Source organism: Leptopilina heterotoma, unplaced genomic scaffold (genome assembly GCF_015476425.1).
Source record: "Leptopilina heterotoma isolate Lh14 unplaced genomic scaffold, ASM1547642v1 Lhet_510, whole genome shotgun sequence".
Taxonomy (NCBI): Eukaryota; Metazoa; Arthropoda; class Insecta; order Hymenoptera; family Figitidae; genus Leptopilina; species Leptopilina heterotoma.
The window spans coordinates 1,239,468-1,257,562 of record NW_025111111.1 but is presented as its reverse complement, the minus strand read 5'-3'; the positions used below and the strand labels follow the sequence as shown (position 1 = coordinate 1,257,562).

The 18,095-nt window shown below is 25.8% G+C and overlaps 1 protein-coding gene across 5 annotated transcripts in view; it reads left to right on the top strand.

Annotated features, from left to right (window-relative positions):
• Positions 1-3,362: 3,362 nt before the first annotated feature.
• LOC122507833 overlaps positions 3,363-18,095 on the top strand; it is a 701,895-nt gene continuing 687,162 nt past the window's right edge. For 4 of the 5 annotated variants that reach the window (XM_043620763.1, XM_043620764.1, XM_043620762.1 and 1 more), the window contains exon 1: positions 3,384-3,736. The gene's annotated coding sequence lies outside the window, so the exon portion shown is untranslated. Of the gene's footprint in view, positions 3,737-18,095 lie in introns of all 5 variants that reach the window. The other variant, XM_043620759.1, reaches the window with a different exon arrangement.

The window sequence follows — 18,095 nt, the reverse complement described above, 5'->3', positions numbered from 1 at the left end:
ATTCAAAAAATTTTATTGACTTTTTTTTTGACAAATTTTGAAAATTTTTTTTTGTTTATAATATCAAATTAAACTACGTATTTTTAACTATATCACCTGTAAATTTTATTAAAATCGATCAAAAAGTTTCAGAGTTATTAATTTTTGAAAAAAACGCAACACTCATTTTCAGTATGGCGTAGCGGCCGCCATTTTGAAAATTTTTCAAAATCCTGTTAGGGTTAAATTTAATTCATATAAGACTTCTATTTCCCAAGGTTTCGAAGAAATCGGAAGACCACTTGCAAATCGCTTTTTTTCTGACGGAGTCTTACCCATAATATAAATTGATATTATACAAATAATCATTTACGGAATTTCCGTAATTATCTATTTAATTTGCACTTAAACTTATTTAATATTTCAGTTTACTTATAGCTAAAAAAATAGTATTTATAAATTTAATAAAAATATAAAATAAAAAATATTTCTCTCTATAATTTATTTATTGCCGCGAACTGATTACTTATTTATTCCTCAATATCAATATTATTGAAGAATAATTTTGAAAATAAATTTGGAGGGACTGGGAGTAGAACCCGGGTTCACAACGCAGAAAGAAACAACCTAACCAACTAACCTAATCAACCATGTGTGGGGAAGAATATTTCGGGTCCTTTTAAGCTTCAAGTGATCTCATTGGTTGGCGTCACTAATGGCGGGATAATTTAAAAAAGGATTCACAAAGATATTTGAATTTTCTCATTACAATAAATAATTTAATTTCTAATATTATTTATTAATTAAATCTTCAAAAAATAAAAATAAATAAATTATTAAAAATGAAAATATTAAATTAGAAAGTTAATAGATAAGCATTAAACTAAACTTTATTTTTTTCCTTACTTAATTTGACTTCACATCTATTCGCAATTTGAAGTTAGTTGTTTGTTTATATTCTAGTTTTTTTTATAATTAATTATTCTTTTTAATATTTTAATATTTAAATTAATAAAAATTCTAATGTATAATAAAATGCTTTCAATATTAGAAAAGCAATTAAACAAAATTTTTGTCAATTAAAAATATTCCTTATGCGTTATTTCTTACTTAATTTTATAATTTTTAACCTGCAATAATTTAATTTTTACAAAAAAATAAATCAAAAATTTTCAAAATAATTAAATTTTTTGCGAAAAATTAAAATAAAATCTTTTACAAAAGTTTATTCTTACGCAAAATTTAATTAGAATAATATTTAAAATTTTTAAATTTTTATAAAGAGTTTTATCAAAATTTCTTATAATAATTTAATTCTTTTGTGAAATGTTATTAATTAATTATGAAACTAATTGAATTACTGAGAAGAATAATTTTATTAAAATCTTTGAAAATCCTAATTAAATTCATTTGAATTTTTTTTTCAAATAATGGAGTTTCTTTAATAATTTCAATCGAAGATTTTGAAAGTAATTGAAAATTATGAACATTTTTATTTTGTTATTTGCATAATAATAGTAAATCATTCCGTGCATAACATTTGCTGATTTATTGATAACTTTTGCAAAATAAAATTTGTAAATACGTTAAGAATATTAAAATTTGAAAAAAGAATAGCAATTTTTATTAATGAATTATTTAATATTGCAGGGTTGCCACAAAACATTAATTTACTTAAAAAAATATTAGATAAAAAAAATATTCTATTACATTTACTTACGAATTTCTTAAATTGTAAAATTATTTGCAAACATCAATAACTAAATTTTTAAATAAACATTTAATTATTATTTTCCCATAAAAATTAAAATTCTTCAAAACATTCAAATTCAAACATTTTTAAAATTCAACAACTTATATAAGAATATTATTATAAAACATAAAGATTTTTTATTCTTCCCTACACATGGTTGATTAGGTTAGTTGGTTAGGTTGTTTCTTTCTGCGTTGTGAACCCGGGTTCTACCCCCAGTCCCTCCAAATTTATTTTCAAAATTATTCTTCAATAATATAATATTGGTATTGAGGAATAATTAAGTAATCAGTTCGCGGCAATAAATAAATTATAGAGAGAAATATTTTTTATTTTATATTTTTATTAAATTTATAAATACTATTTTTTTAGCTATAAGTAAACTGAAATATTAAATAAGTTTAAGTGCAAATTAAATAGATAATTACGGATATTCCGTAAATGATTATTTGTATAATATCAATTTATATTATATTACTTACTTTATGACGCTTACTAGAAACTAACTTCTAATGCTTACAGATACTTACCAGAGATAGTTTTAAAGAACTTTTCTCTACTTGTTTTCAGAAAAGTTTCTTAGATAACTTTCTGCAAGCTAACATGGAAAACTAAAAAGCGTAGGACATTTATAGGCCAAGGGAAGCTAACGGGAAGCTAACCATGTTAGCTATAGAAGCTAACATGGTTAGTTTCCCGTTAGCTTCCCCCAAAATATGGTGCTATGTGGGATATTATATTACATCATTAATCTATAAAATTTACATTAAATAAATTAATTTAAATTAACGCAAGATTTTAGAAGTTGCATTAATAATGTACCAAGAAAAACATTGTCTTTTATTTATTATTGTAAACATTTCTTTTCATAATTGCAACTGATTAATAAAAATTATTTCATTAACATGAAGAAATTTCTCTATACAAATTTAAATGTACTTTTTTCCTGTCAAGAAAATTCTCTTCTAAAGAAATAGTCAACCTTATTCTTTTACTTTCGTTAGTGAAGATTCCCGTTTACTTAAAATAACTCTATGGTTGAAAAAACAAAATTTTTATTTAAAATTGTGCAATTTTTATTATTTATTTGAGAATCTACAGTTTTCACAGTTTGCATATAGTCGACATAAAATTACCATGCTCCCTTCAAATATGACTTGGTGGTTAAAATAGTCTACCATAAGATATTCAACTTTGTGTAAATTTCAGTCTAATACAAGTTATTTTAAAACTTACGTTGATTGAATTCATGAATTTTAATTTTTACTTAACCTACCAGAATTAAATGTTTATAAGAAACTTGTAAGTCTACTGTTATGTTAATTAAAAAAATCATCCATACCTATAGTAATGGAAAAGTTAATAAGACATATTTTTTATATCAATAATTTTTTATTTTTATAATTACACATGTCTTTCAAAAAATGTGTGATTTCTGTAAAACATTTAAGTACTCAAATTTAAAAAATGTGTTTTATTTTTTAATCTCTACTCAAGTAAATCACGTCCCTGGGATGCGTGCGTATTTTTGGATGTTTCGACATTGTGTAGGTGACAAATTTATAAGGAGGGTGTATTCGTATATGTAGAATTCGTATATTCCACATGAAACATTTACAGAGGGGATTGCACACGTGTCTTTGGCTTTGGTTGTAGTTCGGTAGCGAACTTTGTCCAGTTTGTGTTTTTATCCTTAATTAATTATTTAATTTATATGTTCTACACAATTTTCGCACTTAAAAAATATTGGAACATACATTTTTGTTAAATTTTTTAATTCTTATTATTATAAGAAATTTTTAGTGATGACGACATATACATACTAATAATAAATATACTGTTCGTAGTGTAGTGTTGTTTTTTAACGAAGAGAAACGTTTTGATTTTATGATTTTTGTTTAGTATTAAAATATTGTGTTGCACTGTTTGTTATGTTGAAAAAAACCTAAATATTGGATTAACTTTTAAAAAGTCTTCGTAGCAAAGTACGTTACATATACAAAGGTAAATAAATAGTAAGCATTTATTTTAACTTATTATTTATTAAGGAATGAAAAGACTTTATGCTTATAATGTGTGACCATATAATGTTATATATTATAATATATGTATATTAATATATTAAATATTATAATGTTTTATACCTTATTAATATTGTAATCAAAATAGTACCCACATAGCACCATATTTTGCGGGAAGCTAACGGGAAACTAACCATGTTAGCTTCTATAGCTAACATGGTTAGCTTCCCGTTAGCTTCCCTTGGCCTATAAATGTCCTACGCTTTTTAGTTTTCCGTGTTAGCTTGCAGAAAGTTATCTAAGAAACTTTTCTGAAAACAAGTAGAGAAAAGTTCTTTAAAACTATCTCTGGTAAGTATCTGTAAGCATTAGAAGTTAGTTTCTAGTAAGCGTCATAAGGTAAGTAATATAATATAAATTGATATTATACAAATAATCATTTACGGAATTTCCGTAATTATCTATTTAATTTGCACTTAAACTTATTTAATATTTCAGTTTACTTATAGCTAAAAAAATAGTATTTATAAATTTAATAAAAATATAAAATAAAAAATATTTCTCTCTATAATTTATTTATTGCCGCGAACTGATTACTTATTTATTCCTCAATATCAATATTATACTATTGAAGAATAATTTTGAAAATAAATTTGGAGGGACTGGAGATAGAACCCTGGTTCACAACGCAGAAAAAAACAACCTAACCAACTAACCTAATCATCCATTTGTAGGGAAGAATATTTCGGGTCCTTTTAAGCTTCAAGTGATCTCATTGGTTGGCGTCACTAATGGCGGGATAATTTAAAAAAGGATTCACAAAGATATTTGAATTCTCTCATTACAATAAATAATTTAATTTCTAATGTTATTTATTAATTAAATCTTCAAAAAAAAAGAATAAATAAATTATTAAGAATGAAAATATTAAATTAGAAAGTTAATAGATAAGCATTAAACTAAACTTTATTTTTTTCCTTACTTAATTTGACTTCACATCTATTCGCAATTTGAAGTTAGTTGTTTCTGTTTGCATTTTGTTCTCTAGTTTTTTTTATAATTAATTATTCTTTTTAATATTTTAATATTTAAATTAATAAAAATTCTAATGTATAATAAAATGCTTTCAATATTAGAAAAGCAATTAAACAAAATTTTTGTCAATTAAAAATATTTCTTATGCGTTATTTCTTACTTAATTTTATAATTTTTAACCTGCAATAATTTAATTTTTACAAAAAAATAAATCAAAAATTTTCAAAATAATTAAATTTTTTGCGAAAAATTAAAATAAAATCTTTTACAAAAGTTTATTCTTACGCAAAATTTAATTAGAATAATATTTAAAATATTTAAATTTTTATAAAGAGTTTTATCAAAATTTCTTATAATAATTTAATTCTTTTGTGAAATGTTATTAATTAATTATGAAACTAATTGAATTTCTGAGAAGAATAATTTTATTAAAATCTTTGAAAATCCTAATTAAATTCATTTGAATTTTTTTTTCAAATAATGGAGTTTCTTTAATAATTTCAATCGAAGATTTTGAAAGTAATTGAAAATTATGAACATTTTTATTTTGTTATTTGCATAATAATAGTAAATCATTCCGTGCATAACATTTGCTGATTTATTGATAACTTTTGCAAAATAAAATTTGTAAATACGTTAAGAATATTAAAATTTGAAAAAAGAATAGCAATTTTTATTAATAATGAATTATTTAATAATAGAAATAATTTATTCTTTAAATTATATTTATTTTACTATTTTTTTATATCATTTTTATTTTATTCATTCATTTGAAATGTTTTTATTTAAAGAATCGATTTTTAAAAAAATATAATTTAAACAATAAATCCCAGGCGCGAAGTGACGCCGAGTTCAGGCTTTATAAAGATTGGCCGAGCATTGGTCAACATTGATTGAGCATGAGTGAATCAGCGAGAGCAGGAATGATCGAAGCTTAAATGTAACACCGATTCCAGACTGCAGCTCGAGCCTTGATTCAGCATTGGACATCAATGCTCAATCAATGCTGCGGACGCCTGATGCAGGACTGAAACAAGACTGCTTCCACTGTTCCCAAATTTACTCGTTTCTCACGTTTATTCAATATAATGTGAATATATGAATTATTAATAATAATAATAAATATTATTGTTATTATTTTAATTCATGTGCGTATATATACATATATATTTAATGACAATAAGTTATTATTTGTAATAATTATATTATCTTCATATAAATAAGAATATATTACTAACAATAAATATCATTTGAATAGTAATTTAAAAAAAATAATTTTAGTAAAAAAAGACAATTTTTCTGTTAATCGTTACATTTTTTTCTTGATTTTTAACAGACTTTTAACATTATTTATAAACATGTTCACATTTTTTATTCACAACACAACACACAATTTTATTATTTTATATAAACGCTTATAACAAAGAATGAAAAATATTCGCTCGCATGTGGGATCGAAACTCACGCACCCCGCCCCTAACGCATACCGGAAGTTCTCAACGCACGCATTTAAACCGCTCGGCCACAGAAGGCTGGAAGGCTTCTCGCCTAATCTACTATATCAATGCCAGTGCCGTCACTCAGTATGGGACACCAATGTTCGTCCCATGCTCGATTCAAGACTTGGTCAATCTTGTTACAATATTCAGTTCCTTTATTGCCGTGTGCACTGTACAATATTAAATATAAATATTTATAAATTATTTAATATTAAAATATTTTTTCTGATAATTTTATAAGTTAAATTATATATTATTTTTTTTCTCGCACAGTGTCAAATTATTATTTTCAAATTCAAGAGTTTCGTTTATCTGAAAAATTTTCAGTGAAAAAAATGTTCATTAGGTAGTAATAAATATTTATGCCTATAGTAGTTTTACACTAGGTTTAACTGTTTACTGAATATTATCAAAAATATATTTTTCGTCAAACGCGCGCGACTAAACACAAATACCACCATCCCATCTACTCAATGCTTTCCCCGCCTATGACGTCATGAGGGGAAAGCATTGAGTAGATGGGATGGTGGGAGCACGACAATCGCAACGTCGCGCTGTAAAGTCTCAAGGTTATTTGTGTTTAGTCGCGCGCGTTTGACGAAAAATATATTTTTGATAATATTCAGTAAACAGTTAAACCTAGTGTAAAACTACTAGGCATAAATATTTATTACTACCTAATGAACATTTGTTTCACTGAAAATTTTTCAGATAAACGAAACTCTTGAACTTTGAAATAATAATTTGACACTGTGCAAGAAAAAAAAATAATATATAATAATTTAACTTTATTGATATGAATCTTATATAATTAATATAAATATTAATATTTATTTACCAATTGATATCTTAATAACAATAATAATAATAATAATACTTATTATATTATTTAATAATAATTAATAATAAGAATAATAATTTTTAAATAGTATAAAAAATTACTAAAAAATATCAGATAATAATATTTTAATATTAAATAATTTATAAATATTTATATCTAATACTGTTAAGTGCACACGGTAATAAATAAACTATCAAGATTGATTCAAGCTTGAATAAAGACTGGATGTTGAAGCTCCACTCACGAAGATTGACCGAGTGTTAAATCGAGCATGGGACGAACATTGGTGTCCCATGCTGAACCAATATTGAGTGACAATGATATAAAGACTGCTTCAACTCTGGGTTACCCACGCTGGGCGTTCAAGACTCAGTCAAGTTTCAACCCATCGTCAGCACTGGTCTTTCGCGCCTGGGATTATTTCTATTACAGGATTGCCAGAGGCAAGGGAAATCACGGAAAAGTCAGAGATTTTTATTAAAGTACTGAAAATAATTAAATTTTGATTTTCAATATCTAATATTTTAATAAAATTTTTCAAAAGAATTCAAATATTTATAAAAAATTAATCATAAAATTCTAAGTAAACATTAAATTATTTTCATAAATAATAAAAATTTCACAGGAGTTCAACTATTTACAAAATTTTTTATAAATTTTTTCGCAATAATTCAGTTATTTTCATAAATAATATTTTTTTAAAAAAATTCAATTATTTTCATGAATAATAAAACTCATCATAGATTTCAATTTCTTAATACAATTTTAATTGAATTTCTCGAAAAAATTAATTATTCTTTAAAATTTTATTAAAATTCCTCGAAAAAATTCAATTTTGTTGATAAAATTCTTTATGATAATTCAATTTCGAGAAACATTTATTTATTCAATAAATTATTTATTTTTTTATTTAAATAATTGAATTCTTGTAGAATTTTTTATTAAAAATTGATTTAAAAATGAATATCAGTTAAAATTTTAGATATAATTGAATATTAAAACATTATGGCATGAATTTTTAAAAATAATTTATAATTGAATTCTTTTGAAGAATTTTAATCAAATTTTTAAAAATAATTACATTTTTCGAAGAATTTACTTAAAATTGTATAAAAAATAATTGAAATCCTGTGAAGAATTTTATTTATTTAATCAAAGTAATTGAATTCTTGCAATGAATTATTTCAAATTTTTGTTTAAATAATTGAAATAATGTAAAGAAACTTACCTATTATTTATGAAAGTAATTGAATTCGTGCAACGAATTTTATTATACCTAATGTTTGTAAATAATTTAACTATATTTCGAAATATTTTATATTCCGAGTCGAAGACTCGGAGTGATTGATATCTTTATGTTTTTATAATAATATTCTTATATAAGTTGTTGAATTTTAAAAATGTTTGAATTTGAATGTTTTGAAGAATTTTAATTTCTATGGGAAAATAATAATTAAATGTTTATTTAAAAATTTAGTTATTGATGTTTGCAAATAATTTTACAATTTAAGAAATTCGTAAGTAAATGTAATAGAATATTTTTTTTATCTAATATTTTTTTAAGTAAATTAATGTTTTGTGGCAACCCTGCAATATTAAATAATTCATTAATAAAAATTGCTATTCTTTTTTCAAATTTTAATATTCTTAACGTATTTACAAATTTTATTTTGCAAAAGTTATCGATAAATCAGCAAATGTTATGCACGGAATGATTTACTATTATTATGCAAATAACAAAATAAAAATGTTCATAATTTTCAATTACTTTCAAAATCTTCGATTGAAATTATTAAAGAAACTCCATTATTTGAAAAAAAATTCAAATGAATTTAATTAGGATTTTCAAAGATTTTAATAAAATTATTCTTCTCAGAAATTCAATTAGTTTCATAATTAATTAATAACATTTCACAAAAGAATTAAATTATTATAAGAAATTTTGATAAAACTCTTTATAAAATTTAAAAAATTTTAAATATTATTCTAATTAAATTTTGAGTAAGAATAAACTTTTGTAAAAGATTTTATTTTAATTTTTCGCAAAAAATTTAATTATTTTGTAAAATTTTTGATTTATTTTTTTGTAAAAATTAAATTATTGCAGGTTAAAAATTATAAAATTAAGTAAGAAATAACGCATAAGGAATATTTTTAATTGACAAAAATTTTGTTTAATTGCTTTTCTAATATTGAAAGCATTTTATTATACATTAGAATTTTTATTAATTTAAATATTAAAATATTAAAAAGAATAATTAATTATAAAAAAAACTAGAGAACAAAATGCAAACAGAAACAACTAACTTCAAATTGCGAATAGATGTGAAGTCAAATTAAGTAAGGAAAAAAATAAAGTTTAGTTTAATGCTTATCTATTAACTTTCTAATTTAATATTTTCATTTTTAATAATTTATTTATTCTTATTTTTTGAAGATTTAATTAATAAATAATATTAGAAATTAAATTATTTATTGTAATGAGAAAATTCAAATATCTTTGTGAATCCTTTTTTAAATTATCCCGCCATTAGTGACGCCAACCAATGAGATCACTTGAAGCTTAAAAGGACCCGAAATATTCTTCCTTACACATGGTTGATTAGGTTAGTTGGTTAGGTTGTTTCTTTCTGCGTTGTGAACCCGGGTTCTACCCCCAGTCCCTCCAAATTTATTTTCAAAATTATTCTTCAATAATATAATATTGATATTGAGGAATAAATAAGTAATCAGTTCGCGGCAATAAATAAATTATAGAGAGAAATATTTTTTATTTTATATTTTTATTAAATTTATAAATACTATTTTTTTAGCTATAAGTAAACTGAAATATTAAATAAGTTTAAGTGCAAATTAAATAGATAATTACGGAAATTCCGTAAATGATTTTTTGTATAATATCAATTTATATTATATTACTTACCTTATGACGCTTACTGGAAACTAACTTCTAATGCTTACAGATACTTACCAGAGATAGTTTTAAAGAACTTTTTTCTACTTGTTTTCAGAAAAGTTTCTTAGATAACTTTCTGCAAGCTAACACGGAAAACTAAAAAGCGTAGGACATTTATAGGCCAAGGGAAGCTAACGAGAAGCTAACATGGTTAGTTTCCAGTTAGCTTCCCGCAAAATATGGTGCTATGTGGATGTGGGTAGCCACAAAACTACTAGAGGAAATTGTTGTTACAAGATTTTCTTGTTAGAGACTTAACAAAATTTAGAATAATTCTCTGAATAGGATTCAAGAAGTTTTCTGAATCTATTTACGCTCGATTGTGATCACAATTTCTTGTTAATGACTTTACAGAGTTTCTGAAAGTTTATTTGTCAAGTTAAACTGATCAGTCACTTATAAGTGTGATTTTGTAGAATATCTTGTTTGGTATGACTTGATAACAACTCCACAGATAATGAAAAGAAATTCGAATTACTGTTCAAATTTTTATTTGAGGTTGCATGCAGTTGTAAACAATTAATTAAAATAATAGACTTTTTTTTTTTCTTGAATTTCATTTCATTTTCATTTTATTATAATTTGTTACAAAAATTCTCCATTGTCGAGTCAAAACAATAGAGTATGTTACTTTTTTGGGAAAGGTTTAGAGTCATGAAACTTTGAACATTCAAAAACAATTGGATTAAAACAATTCGTATTCCACTCTATTTTTTTATTCATGCTAAAAATAGAAAAAGTTGAGTTTTCTGATATTTTGCAGAATAGTGTAAATTAGTATTTTTGAAATTCCTCTACTTAGGAAAACCTTAAAATATACAGAAGATTTTCCAAAAAATCCTGAAGTGGGCTGACGCGTTTAATGAGTTTTACAGAATTTTCAAAAATCACGTGCAAGGTGCTAGCGTTCTTCGAAACGCCTCACAATGGGATTTTTTACTACTTACTTCTCAAACATGTCCACTTTATTTTTATTCGATTTGAGTGTTTTTTGCTTTAAATAAAAGAAGAAGAATTTCTCAAGATATCCCTCCATGCAAACCTGAGAATATTAAGTTGTTCATAATTTTTTTTAAATTCAAAGTTAACAAATTAATTGTGTACTTTCCCAGTGGGCAAAAAACCATCATTGTTTTAAAAACGTTCCAAAAACGTTTTTAGAACGTATCATGTCTGCTAAATAACGTCCCAAAAACGTTATATGTTTCTAAAACGTTGTAAAAGCAATGGAACGTTTTTGGAACATTATTTGGCAGACATGAAACGTTCTAAAAACGTTTTTGGAACGTTTTAAAACAATGATAGTTTTTTTTTAAATGAACGTTTATTTTCTTATTCCGTTATTGCATATGTCCTAAATGTCGAATTTTCGACATTCAAACTGGGTTAACTCGAATGTCGAATGTTCGACATTCGAACTAGGCGAAAAAAATTCGAACAGTTCAGTTCGAATTATTTTGCACAGCTCTAAATTCGTTCAATAATTATAAACAATTTCATATATAATTATATTAAATGTTAATTTTTTTATTTTATTTTCTTGTGATTTTGAAAATTAAAATGCAAAAATTAATTAAAATAAAATAAATACAATTAATACACTACCGTCCACGAGTATCAGGACGATTCAAAGACGGCTTATTTTACGCAGAATTTATTCATAGGCCAGTCCGTGAGTGCTAAAATTGCATAAAAATGCAACCTGAAAAGTCTCAATAGTTTCTTGTAGTTTGAGGGCCCCATATAAGAGCCCCATGGTTTGCTCTCGATTTCCGGTTGCAAAAAATAGTATAAACAATCGTCAAAGTTCGAGAAACGTAGTTTTTCGATGACCCTTGCTTCCGGTTAAATTTTAGAGGAAAAAGTTGTGATTAAAAGTTGTAGAGCTTGAAAATACCTTTCAAATGACTGTTCATACGTTGAAAAAGGTTAATTAGTTTAGTTGCAAATGAATTTAAACCATTAAAAATAGCACTTTTTTAATTGTTTAATAACTTTGTTAATAATTATTGAATTTGTTTACGACTCACCAGGAATATTCTCCTTGCGAAGCTGAATAAATTAAAAAAAAATTCAACTCGATCGGACAAATAGTTTGTTTTATTCCATTTGTTAATTAAAAACATGAAATTTTTCAACGGAATTTCCCTACTTTTGGACCTGCGAATATCGATTTTTTTTCTTCGAGAGTACAGTTAAGGAGTCAAACTTTTATTTCATTAAAATAGGAAATTAATTTTTTTTATCTAAGTGCATAATAATAGACGTTAAAAAAGGGTATGTTTTTTGACATAAACAAATGGAATAACTCAGTCAATTTTCACTTTATCGATTTGCTGTAAAGGGAATTTAATTTCATTCGTTTTCACAAAACTTGTCCAAAAAAATCCGACCTAGCTTCAAGGAGGGGAGAGTTAGTTTATTTTTTTCAAAAAATTCCTGACTAGTTAATTATTAATATTTTTAATTGCAATTCATACCACTTATAGTTCAATATATGTATTTTATGAAAAAAAATTGGACATAAGGTTTTGTGCATTAATTTTTCATTTATATCAAGTAAAAGTAAATGTATCCTTTTTTCAACCTCTGAACGTCGGAGTGGGAGTACTCGAAGGAGCGTAATTCTCGCCGCCTCAACTCAATTCAGCCTTTTAAATTTGCAAAAATGGTCATAACTTCGTTAATTATTTACCGATTTTAATTTTAAGTTATTCAGATAAGAATTGTTTACAGTCCAGGACACCTTAAAGATGAAAAATCAAGAGGTTTTAAATTTTTCCACACCTCCATTTTTAAAATACGGATTACTTTTGCAAATGACCGACAAAATATGCCCTTTTCATTTTTCTAAAGAACCAATGAAATCAAACAGTTAAATTATCGATAAATTAATGAAAACCGCATGATTCGACTTGTCAAAACATGTAGATTGATAATAAAAAAAAAATAAGATTTTGCTCCAAAATTACTAAATTGCGATTATCTCGAAAACTATAACCGACAATATGGGCCCTTTTTATGTGGACGACCACATATATTTATATTAAATGTTTATTTTTTTATTTTAACATATATATTCTTTGTAATAAACTTCAATTAAAACTATGAAAAAAATTCTTTTTAGTGCAGATAAACCAAAGTTAATTATTTTTTAACTATTATTGTTTATAACAATTAAAAAAAATTTTTACCAAAAGAAGATATATTCATTAAATGAACCTAAAGTACAATATAAATATGAAAGAACAACGTTTTTTGATGGAGAGGAACCAAAGTTAACTACACGGAGAAAAAGGAATAGTTGACACATCCAGATACATGGATATCACAGCCATATTATATTGAAAAATACGGGATATCCATAGTTAAGGTTGCTCCATCCATATTCTATGGCTGGCTGTATATTGTTGGAGCAGTAAAAGACCTATGGTTGGGTGATCCATAGTAATGGAAATGGGAAACAAAAAAATTAGAATCACTCAAATAATTAAATTCTATGTCACTTGAGATATTTTATGCACATTTTTGTTAATTAATACACACCACTTATTGAATAACCGCATATTAACGAAATAAATTATCAACCGATGGAGGGAGGACACGAACCCTAGACCTAACGCATACCAAACACTAACGCTATCCACTACACTATACACACAACTACAATATTTGAGCATATAATATTCCTTATATACTCTACACATATTTTATGAAAATGAATTTACATAAACACTAATAGACAATAACGATAATAAATAATAAACAATTATAACATTATTTATACACAATAAACTCACAACGTGATTATATAGATGTGACAGGAAACCGACGCGACGGACAAATTGAGACGACCATTTTTAAATGGATGCCATGATAATGAATTGCGCGCAACATGTATCGAAATTTTGAACTAACTATGGATCTCCCAACCAAAGTTTACATGGATGAGGCAGCCATATGTGAAAATCCATAGCCTGAATTGTAAGCCCAACCATGCCTATGGATGTCACATCCATATTTGATTCAACAATATAATATGGCTCCCTCATCCATTGAATATGGAATGTGCTTCCATTCTGAAAGTTGTCTCTTCCATTGAATTGGATAACACACCAATATTCTGCTCAACAATATTTTTATGGATATCTCTTCCAGACCTTTTCTTTCCGTGTATGTTTGTTAACTAGTATTGTTTATAACAGTTTAGATAAATTATTTTATGATTTACTATTTATCTGCAGGTTATATTATTATATTAATTTAAACTGATTTAGGACATGTGTAGTAACGGAATAAGAAAATAATCTTTCATTTTTAAAGGAAAGTACACAATTAATTTGTTAAATTTGAGTTTAAAAAAATTATTAACAATTGAATATTCTTAGGTTTGCATGGAGGGATCCCTTGAGAAATTATTCTCCTTTTATTTAAAACAAAAAACACTCAAATCGAATAAAAATTGTAGTCTATAGACATTTTTGAGAAGTAAATGGTAAAAAATCCCATTGTGAGGCGTTTCGTAGGCGAGCACCTTGCACGTGATTTTTGAAAATTTTGTAAAACTTATTAAAAATATGTTTAATCATATAGAAAGAAATTATTATAACTTGCACGGAGAAAAATGGTGCTGAGTTTCTAGTAAAAATTCCTATGGAATAGTAATAATTATACTCTTATATTAAAAATTACTATTCATTGTAAAATATACATCGCATGAAGTAAATATTACTATTTCTGGTAGTAAAAATTACTAATAACTATTACAGAAGTGACTTTTAAAAATTGCTACTAATGTAATAGAAATTGCTTTAAGAATTCTAATTTTTATATCGTTATTGTAAATTTCATTAAATTTTGTATTACTTTTTACATTCGATATGTTTTAAATACACTACCGTCCACGAGTATCAGGACAATTACATGCGACTTTATGAAAAAACATGCTATCACTTTTTCAATCATATCTCGGAAATAAAAGAAGATACAAAAAAAAACTTAAATAGGGTTAGAAAGCTTATTAAATTTTGCGTCAAATAAGCCGTCTTTGAAGTCATTTTTTCAAAAATCTAGAAAAATTTAGATAAATGTTTTTTAAAAACACAGAAATCTTCGTTAGAAATTCAGCTTTAAAATAGACCTTCGAAAATAAAGAAATGTTATTCCGTCATCGATTTATCATTAAAAATGTGAAGCCGTGTTGCGACCGATCGGTGCATTGAAATTTAACTGTGACGACTCGATTCTGGCTTCGTGCGGCTGCGAATGGGAGAGAAAGCAGGATCGGATATATGCGGGGAATAATAAATAATGACGTTTTACGAAGAATATATAGAAACTGGAAGGTTTATCGTTCCTCCGCATGAATCCGTCCCTGCTCTTTCTCCCATTCACAGCCGTGCGAAGCCAGAATCGAGTCGTCGCAGTTGCATTTCAACGCACCGATCGGTCGTAACGGGCTTCATATTTTTAGGGTTCCGTACCCCGGTAGGAACCCTATTGGAACGGTTACAAAAATGACCATGTACCCCCCCTCTAGCACTCACAGTTTTACACCTAGAGAGCTAAAATTTCGTACACGTATGTATTTTCACGCGTAGATTACAGGAAAAATATAGCGAACGTGATTGGGATTGATCTTCATAGAGTTTTCGACGAAAAACATCAAATTTTGGCCATTTTTCGCAAAAAAAGGCATGTACCCCCCCCTAGCGCTCACAGTTTTTTACCTAGAAAGTTGAAAATTGGTATGCATATGTATTTTCAAAAATGGATTAAAGGAAAAATATAGCGAACACATTTGGTATTGATCTTCATTCTGTTTTTATCGAAAAAGTCAAAAATTTTGAAAATTTCGAAAAAAATCCATGTACCCCCCCCCTGGCGCCTACATTTTTTTACCTGGAGAGCTGAAAATTGGCATACTTATTCGTTTTTACGCATAGATTACAGGAAAAATATAGCGGAAGTGATTAGAATTGATCTTCATGGTGTTTTCATCGAACATCTAAAATCTCTTTTTGCAAGCACGAACATACTTTAACCCTTGCTGGTTCTCTCAATTCTTAATCTAGTGGACTGGCGTTTTACATTTTTATTTGTTTTTTCGTGCAGATTTCAACAAACATACAAAAAAAATTATTGGAATTCATCTTCATATTTTTTTTTGCGAAAAACTAAAAAATTTTTTCGTTTTTAAAAAAAAAGTGTGTACCCCCCCCCTTGGTTTTTACAATTCTTGGCCTATTGGACTGCAGTTTTGCTTATTTTATGTATTTTCGTGTGTAGATTTCAGGAAAAATATAGCGAACATGATTGGATTTGATCTTCATATTTTTTTCATCGAAAAACTCAAAGTTTTTAAAAATTTCGTCAAAAAAGCGTTTATTTCACCCTAGCACTCACAGTTTTTTACCTAAAGAGCTGAAAATTGGAACACTTTTGTATTTTCACGTGTAGATTACAGGTAAAATATAGTGGAAATGATTAGAATTGATCTTCATTGCGTTTTGAGCGAAAACCTAAATTTTTTTTTTCAATTTTTGATAATAATTATACCTATGCTAGTTCTCTCAATTCTTAGTCTAGTGGACTGGCGTTATACATTTTTATTTATTTTTTCGTGTAGATTTCAACAAACATACAGAAAAAATTATTGGAGTTCATCTTCATATTTTTTTGCGAAAAACTAAAAAAAATTTTCGTTTTAGAAAAAAAGTGTGTACCCCCCCTCCCTTGGTTTTCACAATTCTTGGCCTATTGGACTACAGTTTTGCTTATTTGATGTATTTTCAAGTGTAGATTTTAGGAAAAATACACCGAACATAATTGGATTTTATCTTCATATTTTTTTTTAGCGAAAAACTTAAAATTTTTTTAAATTTCGTCAAAAAAACGTGTTTTTTACCCTAGCGCCCACAGTTTTTTATGTGAAGAGATGAAAATTAGTTATTTATTTATTTTCACCTGTAGATTACAGAAAAAATACAGCGAAAAATATTGGAGTTGATCTTTATATTTTTTCCAGCAAAAAAGTAGAAGTTTTAAACGAGGGTACGGAACCCTCGGTTTTAGTACGAGTTCTACTCGCACTTGTCCGGTTTTTTTAATAATAAAGCGATAACGGATGAAGGGGGCAGTCTGGGTCTTTTGCACGTATTTTGAAGAATTTTTTTTTCATAGTGAAATTTATTTAAACATTTTAAAATTTTCACATGTTATTACACATATATTAAACTAAATTAAAAAAATTTCTTTCTATATTTTTTGTTGTTAATAGCGAAGAAATGGCGACTGTAAAAAAAAATCTCGAAAATCTGGTTGACATGATATCTCGAGTCAGAACAGATAGAATTAAAAAATTCAAACGGATTATTAAAGTATAGGTAAGTAGTTACAGCCTGAACTAAATTAATAAATTTTCATTGAAAAATAACAAAATGGCGGACTTTTTACTTTTTTACCCCTTCTTTTGCACCTAAAATTGTTCAAAAAACAGGTTAAAAATTATGATTTTAGTTCAGGCTATAACCACTTACCTATTAACTATAATAATCTTCGTATCCGGATTTCCAGATCTCTGTCTACACCTGAAGTTAGACTTTTGTGGATTCTTTTGTTTTATTTCTAGGTTTGACATTTCTTTTGTATCCATTTTGCACAATATATTTTCGAGGTTATTGGAAATCAAAATTTATCGCAAGAATTCAAATACTTTGAAAAGTAATAAAATACTTTGCAGAAATTAAATTATTTACAAATTTTTTAAAAAAATTTTTACAAATTAAATTTCTTTATAAATAGATAACAAAATTCTTCTAAAGTATTCAATTATTCTCAAAAATTTTAATAAAATTATTTAACAATTATTGAACAATTTATTTATTTTTGTAATTAAATAATTGAATTCTCCTAAAATTTTCTAATAAAAACTTATTTAAAAATAAATTTAAGATAATAATAATTTAATATTAAAAGCATTATAGTACAAATTTATAGAAATAATTGAATT